Raw genomic sequence first — 11,480 nt, forward strand, 5'->3', positions numbered from 1 at the left:
TTTACGCCAGCAGCAGATCTTAAACCTTCCTGATGTCATCTCATATACTGTAGAAATGCGTCAGATCAGACTTAATGCATCATTCATCAGTGACTCATTTTCACTTCACCACAATGCTGCTGTAGAAAATGGCACAGGGCCGAAGGGAAACAAAATACCAGCAGGCAATGTGACAGATAATGGAGCTGTTATGGAAAATTTACACTTCTACACATCTGATGGTAGTTTTTTAAGTGATGGTACACTCTCAACCAAATGCACAGCAACAGTGTGAGAAAAGAGAGCTACAGCAACAAAAACAACGGCAATGAAACAGTTTGAAGATGAACTGCTGCCTATCTGGACCACTACAACCGACGCTACAAAACTTATAGCAAATTTAGGAAAAGCAGGAAAAGTAACATGCCTGTTGTGAAATATTTTGTGTTATGTTTGTATGACACAAGTGAAAAATTTAGCCGATGCTCATCAAAATAATCAGGAGTCATTTTGGGAGCCACGAACATGTAGGATTTGCTATTGTTACTATGCTGCCTTTTTCTCATGTAAAATATTTTAGTGCGCTGTCTAGCTGTAACATAAGAAATAATGTGGCCAGATGGCTGCTAGTTTCAGTCAGTCCGGTTTTCCATGAAAGCCAAACATAATGTCATGTTTAGCTGTAATATGAAAATCTTACTCAAGAGGGTGCTGTGTTGAAGACAGATGTGGGGAAGACTGTATGTAGTAACATGCTCTAGAAAGGCTGAATGTTGTATATTGCACCTTTAAATTACATTTTGGAATATGCAACATATAAGAAGAAAACTGACAAAATGATTACCTCAAAGGGTCTGTTTGACATTTTGGGAAATTTGCTTAATAACTGTTTTTTTTTTCTTCTTCTTCTTCTGTTTTTTCCCCCCAAGGGTTTCACCCCTCATCTCTCATCCATTCTTAGCCTAAATACTGGAAACAGGGAAATGGCTGGCGTGGCTCCATCCAAAAGTGCTTAAGTTCACTCATTAACACTTTGTATTTTCTTTTATTAGATATATTTTATTTTTCTAGACAGAGTCAAGCAAGCATGTTGTCTATGTGCTAAGCTAAGCAAAGCTAAGCTAACCATCTGCTGGTTGTTGCTTTATATTTAGCATACACACATGTGAGAAGTATCTTACCATTAAAGTCTTGACAAAAGACAATAAGCAGTTTTCCAAAAATGTAAAAATATACCTTTAAGTCTCCTGCACACCTTCTTCAGACCAGGCCTCAAATTTTGAAATTAAAGGAGAAACCACAGTAAGGGACTTATTATGTCAGCTAATACCATGCTTTAATGGGGCATATTCCCAAACAAATTAGCTGGCCCATATTGAGCCAGGTGGGGCCCAGAATTTCAGCACCACAGGTTTTTGATCAGGCCTCAACTATGAATATACAAACTAAATTTGTTTTCCCAAATGGTCAAACCCTTTATTAACTTCTTTAGTACAATACAGTAGACAGTGCAATAACAATTATAGTATGCTATTCCTATTGAAATGCTTAGAAAGTGTCTGGTAGTTTATGATGACTTTAGATCTTATTTTTTATTCTTTGGGTTTTATTGAACTTCATCCTGTCAGCTATAGTGCTACATTTTCTGTATCCACAAAACAGTGACTTTACAGCATTTTTATCATGTTGTGTCAGTGATTCTGGTGTTGTGGCTGATGTTTATCAACCTTAAAACTGGATAGACTTTACATTCATTAGGCTGCAAACCTAACACATGGAGCAGTTTTGGATAAATGTGTTCATTTGGAGTTTGTCATTGAAATTATATTCATGTGAATAAACAAAAAACAGCCTCGCCCTTTTCTGGATGAATTTATTAGAGATGTGTTTTTCTTTACAATCATTATCACAATCAAACAATTTAAGGATCTCTTTTTTATATATACTTCTTATTCACTGACATATTTCATGCAAGCTCAGATCTTTGTGTAATATAAATCATATACAGACATGTCAAAACATAGGCATCCTATATAGATTCACTCTCAATTTGTTAGGGGGGAAAACAAAGAAGTAGAGAACATTTTAAGGATCTCTTCATCACTGACCACCACGACCACCACGACCACCACGACTACCACCACCACCACCTCCACGACCTTCACGACCTCCACGATTTCCACCGCCGCCACCACGGCTCTCTTTCATTTTTTGTCCACGTCCTTTGTTTTTTCCTCGTCCATCCTGTAAACAACCATAAGAACAATGACTGACACATTTTCTTAAAAAACAAAGAAAAAGGGTTACATAGTTTTAATCCAAAAAAGATTTTTAAAACTTTTCAGATTCTTTTCCTTTGTGTAAAAGATAACAGGAAATTACCATATGAGCAGTAAAAAGTCACTGATTCGGCCAGTGAGTAAAAGCAGCATGAAGAACTTTTTAGGAAAATGAAAGACGTCTTACTCCTTCTGAATCAGATCCAGATCCAGATCCCTCCTCGACTTCATACTCCTCCTCTGGGTTGTTTTGCTCCTACAAGAGAAGGAAACAGCTACACATTTTCATGCTGTTCAATCACAGGTCTGAAATTTTGTAAGGACACAAAACGACTCACCTCTGGGGCGTTGGCTGTGATAGAAAAAATAAAGTAAAACAAATGGCAAATTAGCATGAAATATGAACATTTGTTACCTTCCAAATGTTTGTATAAAGCAGTCATCAAATGCTTCCAAAAGCTAAATGAAAGATAATTTCCCACCTAAATATTCAGTGGTAAACTGACAAATGATAAATCAAAATATGTACATACAAATGGATTTAAAGTACAGCGAGCATTGTAAGTACACTAATAATGTGCTAAAGGCACTGAAACACAATATTCTAAGCCTGAGATAATTACTATATTTTTCTGCACAGAAAATTTTTTAAAGCATTCTGTTAAAAATAAAAGAATGTATAACAATTAATGAAAGAGACTTACCGTCACTCATTTTGTCTTGTTTATAGAAGCAGTAGAAAGTGTTTTCCTGGAAAAAAAAAAATAAAAGAAGGATGTTGAAATTGGAGTTATTGTGTTTCAAGCTGTCATTATAAATAGTCAACAATACCAACTACAGACCTGGTGCACAAATGAGAATGACTCTGTCCAATGTGTGTTCAGAGTGTATTTATAAGGCTTCAGAAGAAGTGAAGACTGTGGGTGTGTTAGTCGCCTGTTTTGAAATATGATGGTTTGATAGTTGTATTACAGGTCAGATTTGGGTGTGGCTGTTTTTGTCTGACAGTTCCACAGCTAGATATTAAACGTAGGATCTTCGCAGTCATTTGAGAGTCAGGGTGTAACCAGGGATGGGCTGAAACTAGTCCAACCATAAAGGTAAAACATGCTCATCCTTCCCAGATCAACAAATGAGAAACAGGGTGAGACACAGAGAGTGAATAGAGCGAGGGAGCACCTTCACTGAGAACAAAGCACTGAATCGGAGAAATAAAATGTTATTTTATGATTTTTTCATAGCCAATTAAAGTGCCCACACCTCTGCACAACAGCAGCTTTGGTGTGAATAGAGTTTTAAGACACACTGAGGGGACGGCTGTTCCAGAGCTGAGGGGCTGTCACTGAAAACACACGGTCACCCTCAGCTTTCAGCCAAAACAGTCAGGGTATAAAGGGTTATACCTAAAACCAACTTTGAAAAGTTCCACCCAGAACTGCCTATGACAGGTTACACAGAAAACCATTCTGTGGTTCCACCCAGAACCAAGGTTCAGAAACATTTTATTTCTTAGTGGAAATGCTCAGAATGGTTCCGCACTGGAGTAAAAGGTCTGTCCGATGGTTCTAAGCACAACCATTCTACCTTCTCTGGGTGCTAAAAAGAACCCAGAGGGTTTCTACTGAGAACCCTTTTACATCCCAAAGGTTTCATTTAGAACAGTCATTCCCAAACGGCCCACTTTGACGTCTGAAATTCTGCCGCCCATCCAAACCTTAGATCAAAGTTCTGATCAAGATACGAGACCAAACACACCAATGGTGATATATATGATTTGTTCATGTGACAGGTCACCAAGCGTGGTGTAGCACCTGGTAAACTTGATCAGATAAATGAAGAAAAACACGTAATTTAAATCCCACGGCTTTGTTTTATTAGTTCTGAATACATACAAATGAAAAAAAATTATAAATGAAATGTGTTAAAATTTGAATAATGTATCTAGCTGTCGTTTAAAATCATCCACTACATACCTGGTACAGAAATCAAAATGACTTGTGTCTAATGTGTGTCCTTAATTTTTTATTAATAACGTGCCATAGGAGATAAAAAATGTGGGTGCGTTACTGCTTGATAATAACAGGACATCTCAGCTTTGGGTGTGACAATGTTTTTCTCTTTGAGAATGATTGACAGCTCCATCTCTACACATTGAATTTAGGAGCTTCACACTGGACAGCTGGGGTGTAACCAGAGGGGTGTAACATCATGCAATATTGTCTGTTTATTGCAGGAGAAACACAACATTGCATTTTATGTCAAATTACAACATTGAACATATTTGGAAAGTGACTGCAGTCAGTGTTTTTTTTCTGGTTATTCACTGGTTACAATTATGAAAAGATCACAGATTTGGAACAGATCTCTAGCATGAGACAGGAAGACAGGAGGCAAATCCATGTTTCTCCCTTTGTTTTGCCTTCACCCTATAAACTGCACTGGTTTATAATGAATGTATATGCACCTCCGAGATTCCTTAGAAACAGGATTAAATCATCTTGCACACCACAGGCTGTTTAACACATTGATAATATTTGCACTTGGCTCTGTTTTAAGAGAGCTTGACTGACCAAAAAGAAAAAAAAATAGTATTTACAGGAAAAGTCACAGCAAACAAATCCTTGAAATAACAAAAATATGCCTTTTTTTTGCTTTTTTTTTTTTTTTATTGTGTGTTTAGCAAAAGGAGTAGACAATGTGAGCTGCCATTTCTGAGTGTTAGTCTGACAACTAAAGGATCATTATTATCATTACAGATGCATTTATTTGATTATATCAAACTTGTTTCATGTAAACAGATTCAGCAGGCTACACTACGCCTCTTGCAGGATATGCAGTGACAGCATGATTGGGGCTAAAATGTCTTAGTATTGAGATAGCTTTATTAAAAGTCCAGTATATGAGATATACATGAATTTTCTTGTCAGAATATAGCAGAAATGGAATATAATATTCATGAGCCCATGGAGGCTGCCATGATGCAAATTTTTCAGCCACCATAAGTTCTCCTACACATGCTTGGAAGGAAAGGGCGAGGTGAGGTGTCACTAAATCCTACACACTGGTCCTTCAAGTAAAATAAGCAGTAACACTCTATAAAAAAGTGCTACATTACAAGTAGAAGTCCTGTGTTTTTAATTAAACTTAATATCACAAAGATATCAGCAGCAAAAGTAACAGTACGCAATTGGTCTCAGACTGGCCCCTGTCAGAGTGTCATATTAATGGATTAATATTAGTGTTGTATTGCTAATTATGTAACATTTTTATGTTTTACTAGTTGAGGTATATTATGGTTTATAAACTGATTATATCTTTTACACATAAAGTTATAAGTATGTAGTAAAAAGTACAATATTTACTAATAAAGTAGTATAAAATGAGAACACTCTACAATAGCAAAGTACAAAAATCTCAAAGCTGTACTTAAATAAAGTACTTGAGTGAATGTACCTTGTTTCCTGTGAGGAAACAAAAAAACTTCACCAGTCACAAATGCCAAAGCAGTACTAGTCTGAATTTATCCTGACATTGTCAATGATTTGTTTGTAACCAGTCACCAACAGTCCAAACAGCAGCAACAGTAAAACCACCCTCGCCGTCTGGTATTTACACTAATTATAGAGTCAACAATTGTAAGACACACCTGTCACTGTCTTAAAACTTTCATACAAAACTTGATGCGAAATGCCACATGAGGTGATGCAGGTGGTGCTCCAGAGAAGACAGTCAAACAGGTGTCTGACGTCTGATGGGTGAGGAGGACGCCCAGATGATTATGACCTGAAATAATCTCTTTGTTTTCTGAAATGCAGCCAGAAATGTTTTATGATCATATTTTGATCTCTTTCGTATGTGAAACCTGGTGATCCTAAAAAAAAAAGGCATTTTGTGTTTGTGCATTAACTCATAGAAGCTTGGCATAAATGTGAGGCACATATGTGTGACTCATGCAAAGGATCTCGTTTTCATCTGAACATGCATCAACTTGATGTTTGTAGTGTTTGCATGCAAATAACCACATCTACTTTTGGATGAGATACCCTGAACTGTGTAGGAAGCTGAAACAACAGTGCTGCATGTTTTAAAGCTGCAGCATTTCTCACAACTTTAATCATTTGTCAAGAAATCAGAAAACAACTGTAAGTGGAAGTCAGATGTGAGTAATTAAAGTCTGAATGAGTCTGTTGATGATATCTATTCACTGCAGCACCAGCACTGTTAGCAAAACAAGCACAGGATTTTTTACTGACAATTACTGAGGTATATTTAAATTATGGTCAGTTTTATTGATCCAGATGTTATTTTAACATCAAAACCTTGCGTTGCATACTGCAAGATAACATGATTTTATTACAGTTTACCACTCTTGGTGGTGAGGACAGCTCACATGCCCTCTGGGAAAAATAAGATTTTTTTTATTAGTTGTATTTATTATACAATACTTATATACAATTATCTATTAGAAATTATTTTTCTATTAGTTAGTTTTATCCTTTTTGGAAAGAAAAGCCTATATCAGTCCAAGATGGTCACCCACAGCTGTAAAATCTGTTGTCAAATATGTTATTGCTCAGCTTGACGATTCATTCTTGAATTTGGGAAATACAACTGAAAAAACAAGGGAAAAAATTAGATAAGTCAGTCAGTCTGCTGACCAGGAGATGCGATCTAACGCTGTAGCTATACGGAAGGCAAGCTTTGATTTGCCAAACTCTCGCGGGATTTGTACTTTTTTTCCCCCTTCATTGTGAACGCTGTACAAATTAATTATGCTATAGAATGAAGCAACGCTGTGGGTAAAATCTGGGTGGGTTTAGGGACAGAAAATACGTGTTTATAGATAGGAAAATATCCTGGTTTGGGTTAAAATGGTCACTCTCGCGAGATCCTTCGCGGGTCTGGGGTTCCCTTCCAGACACGACCGTTTGTGATTGTGTAGGCTGCAGCAGTAAGTAAGCTGGTGCGCATTTGTCCGCACGTGACCGAATGTGAAACGAGCAAGGGTAGACTGTATGAGAAGAGTCGGGACTCTCTCGTGTGTTTGGACACTCCGGCTGACAAAGGATTTGGTGCCATCCTGTGGACATATTGTGGAAACCGCTGTTTGTCTCTGCTGTAGCTTGATGACGCTGAATCCAGCAGTTGATGTGGAGGTCAGTTCATTACAGTATGACTGAGGTCAGTACATGTTTACCTTGATGTCTGTTTTGAATAATCGTGGGCATTGTCATTACCTGTAAATGCAGCCACTGCCATCAGTGTGAAAACAGCCAACTTAAGAAACAAACAAATACACAACGCAGCACAAATCTGTCAGACCTTTGTGTAACATTAATCCTTGGAGCCTAGCTAAATTCCTCGGTGGAGTTTAGCTAGCTCTACATGTTACCCCGCGGTGTGTGGGTTCTCTCCAGGTGCTCATGTTTCCTCTCACAGCTCCAACATCTACAGGTCACACCGAGGTCAGGTAAATTGAAGAGTGTAAATTTCTCATATAATGTATGGTGTCAGTGTAAGTGTGAATGCGTCTGTCTGTTTGTGTTAGGCCTGGAATAGACCGTTGCACTTCACCTCTCGCCCAGTGTCAGCTAGCCTGCTGGCTATGACACTATAAGGTTCTCACTAGCCCCATCATCAGTTTGTGACCGTTTGGTTTGGCCAACTGAATAATAATAACCCAGTACCTGTGTGACTGATATTACAGCCTTATCCCTTCTTTGTATTTAGTGCTCATTAGCAAATGTTAGCAATTGGTGCCTTTAGAACATAATAAATATCATACCTGTTAAACACCTGTAAGTTAGCATCATTAGCATGTTGGTGTTAGCATTTAATGTTAGCGCAAAGCATCACTGCTGAAGTAGTTAGATTCAGAGCCATTAGCATGTCTGTAGTCTTGTTAATAGATTTATGGGTTAATGAAATTAAATTATGCTAATTAAAATTTAATTGCCCTGAGAATATATGAATGAAAGGGTTCCCAAATGTCAAGGACCCCCACATTAGAAGCACATTGGACCATGGACCCCCAGGAGGATTCTGTCTTAAGGAATCACATCTGAGATTTTTTTAATTTTTTTTACTTTTAGCTATGAAGGTGATAAAGTCTTCATAATCAATCAGTGATCAAACTAGGATGCCTGTCAATTACAATGAATCAAAAAGGCCAACACTCTTTTTCCTTTGTTGTTTCAACCTCCAAAAACTGTGATAAAAGTTAAAAAAATCAACTTTATGCTGAGGACCCCTGTTGGTCCCTGGACCTCAGTTTGAAAACCATTATACTAACAGATGCCTTCAACTACTGCTCTCTAATCACAAGGTTGAAACTCAAATACTTAGGTCACTGCTTAGTACAATACAGGCATTAAGTTACTCAACATCAAACACAAACATTTTCGTAGGACATTTCTTACATTAATTCTAAAATAACTCAAATAGTTGTGGGCTAAAATGTTTTGTAAAGAGCTTTGGCTTGTTAGCAGGATTGATCCATGTAGAATGTAAGCTATGTGGACGTGTGTGGCTAAAAATGTCCCTTAGATTGGTAACTTTCAAAGATGTGTTTGTTTTCATAATGCTGTGGAAATTGCAGAGCACTGACTCTGAGGGCCATATCTTACATCCGTTGCAAAGCTGTTGTGCCGGTAGTGCAGGTGGCTTTGTTATTTTACACCAGCGTAATTGCCATTTTTGTCCCATGTACAAGATAGCAAATGATCTTGTGCCTGTTCTGTGCAGCCAAAGTCTGTGGTCTGAATGCACAAGATAGCAACCAGCACGTTTGGCCGAACCACACACACGCGTCTCCACAATCACAAACACCTTTGTTTATGTGAAATCTTTTCCCCACACAGGATTGTGGATTAGTAAAGTGCCCTTTGAGCAATTTTCTATCAGCAATTAAGTGTAAATATTGAAGTTAAAAGTGTGTGGGTGCATGTGTCTCGCATTTGGCTGAGGTGCACACACACAGCTCCAAAATCACAAAACACCTTTCATTAATGTTAAACAACTGTGCGTGTGTGTGTGCCTTTAAAGTTGATCTCACTAATAAAAAAAAAAGGAATTATTATTATAATTATAAGGCCTAGTAAATGTCAGCAGACCTGCAAAGTGCGCACAGCATGGGATAGTTGAAGCAGCTGGAGTGTTTGTGTCTGCGTGTTTATTGGGATCCAGAAAAACAAGGATAAAACAATTAGGATCTAACCACGAGACCGACCAGACCCAGAGAGAAAAGCATATGTGTATTTCTGTCAGAGTCTGATGTTGGTTGGATATAGCTGTACACAATTTTGTGCACAGGTATACCCGCTAGGTTGGTTCACCTCACCTATCGCCGGCACCGTCTCGCTCCCCCATTCCTCTCCCTGACTCCTCAGCCAGTGGAGCAGCATAATAATAATGATGATGACGACAGTAAATGATAAAATACAACATAATTGCAAGGTGTTTCAGTGTAAAACATAACCAGTTACATACCTGCATGACTCTTAGGGTTCATGTATTGAATTACTTTTTGCAGGTATTGATGAAAAATAAACTAATTACACATGAAACTGCTTTGGTGGCGTCCTGTCATCTCCATTTATTGTGCTCTCTCATGCTTTCACTTCTCAAACCAGGAGATCTGTCTCCTCTTTTTGTTCCCTCCATGCCAGTCTGCCATCAAAGGTGGATTTGGACACAGCTTGAATAAATTAAATCCATAGCACCTTGTGTTTTCCACCTGCCCTTAAGATCAGTGTAAGATAGGGCCTTAAGTCTCAAATAACTGGCTTCACCTCTACAGCTCTCCTTGAAATGCCTGTGGCATTTCTCTACAGCCAGGCTGCCTGTGTGCTGCATGTCATTAGCTGTCAGACTTGGCTTTGGCAATGGCAGCATGCCGTGCATTAAGAATTGTGGGAAATTCGGCAGGCAACCCCCCCCGACTCTTTAGGAAGCTTCTTTAGTACTCTAAACATGTAGTCTGGAGCTTGTAGGGGACGCAGCTGTTGAAACCACAGTGGAAACAAACAACGCATGCATCTCATTTATGACGTCTGGATTTATATAGTGAATGAGGATCTCCAGCAGAATGTGATGGATTCAAGAAGCTTTTCAAAAATATACGATTCTTCTTTTTTCCTCTCATTTGATCAAGTCATAAGAATATAACATAAAGGAAATTACCCACACAGAAAACACACACTACATAGCCTAATTTAATATCTACCAACAATCTCAACAAAAACAGAGATCAACACATCTCTTTTCTACATTGGTTTAAATCAAAAACCTGAATTTGCCACAAAGTATCAGAAAAAAAACAGACCCATATACCTATAAGCCCATGGCTTTAGAGAAACAATAGAATACATCATAGTATAAGAATTAACAGGAAAAAAGAAAAAAGTAAATTAAAGCTTCAAACTAGAAGAGTGCAGTCAGTAGAGTGTGGATGTCTTCCTGGCAACCCAAAAACAATATCGTTATATTATGATTAGTAACTGTAATTTAATTATATATCTTTTACAGTAACTGTCCTTGACTCGAAGGGGACATTTGAACAAAGTTTGAAGAAACTCCCTCCCAGTGTTCCTGAGATATCGTGTTCACAAGAATGGGAGGTTACAGTGACCTTTGACCTTTAAAACTGCCATAAGGAACTTTCATATTTTGTTGATTTTTGAGGCCCCTGTGGACAGACTCATGGTCATGACATGGTTATGACAGTGGAGTGACAGTCACGTGCAGACCACTTCAAATAGACTGTAAGTCATTCGATAAAAAATAAATCTTCAAATAAGTCTTTTTTAACACTTAGAACTGTTTTTTTTTTTGTTGTTGTTTATTTTTTGTTTTAGTTTAGATTTTTTTTCCAACAACAAAAGAACAGTACAGTACAACTGTGTACTGTGTACAACTTAATTTATATCCAACTCTCCATGATTGGTTGAAAAATGATTTAAAAGAAGATACTAATGTAGCAAGCTGGAGTCTTCCTTAGTAGATAATGTTTATTGCCACTTAAGCATTTTATGTGAAAAAGAAACAGGTAGAAGTAATAGTATCGATTTGTTGATATAATGATACAAAAAATACTATAGTGTTAATTAAGCAGTAGTGCTAATTTAGAATTCAGAGAGTGTGTATGTGAGGAGGCGGACAGAATTTAACTAGCATGCTTTGAGGCGAGGATAAGTGAGGAGGGGAAAGAGCAAGTGCTTTAGA

At 37.8% G+C, this 11,480-nt stretch overlaps 1 long non-coding RNA gene across 1 annotated transcript; it reads right to left on the reverse strand.

The window, feature by feature from the left end:
- Positions 1–1,835: 1,835 nt before the first annotated feature.
- On the reverse strand, positions 1,836–3,207 carry LOC146310582 (uncharacterized). Its single transcript, XR_014772293.1, has 5 exons — positions 3,101–3,207; positions 2,963–3,008; positions 2,597–2,610; positions 2,446–2,514; positions 1,836–2,223 (listed from the first exon to the last, which is right to left on the reverse strand). It is a non-coding gene; the product is annotated as an uncharacterized LOC146310582 (long non-coding RNA).
- Positions 3,208–11,480: the final 8,273 nt, after the last annotated feature.

Source organism: Lutjanus erythropterus, chromosome 18 (assembly GCF_056507025.1).
Source record: "Lutjanus erythropterus isolate fLutEry1 chromosome 18, fLutEry1.hap2, whole genome shotgun sequence".
NCBI lineage: Eukaryota > Metazoa > Chordata > Actinopteri > Lutjaniformes > Lutjanidae > Lutjanus > Lutjanus erythropterus.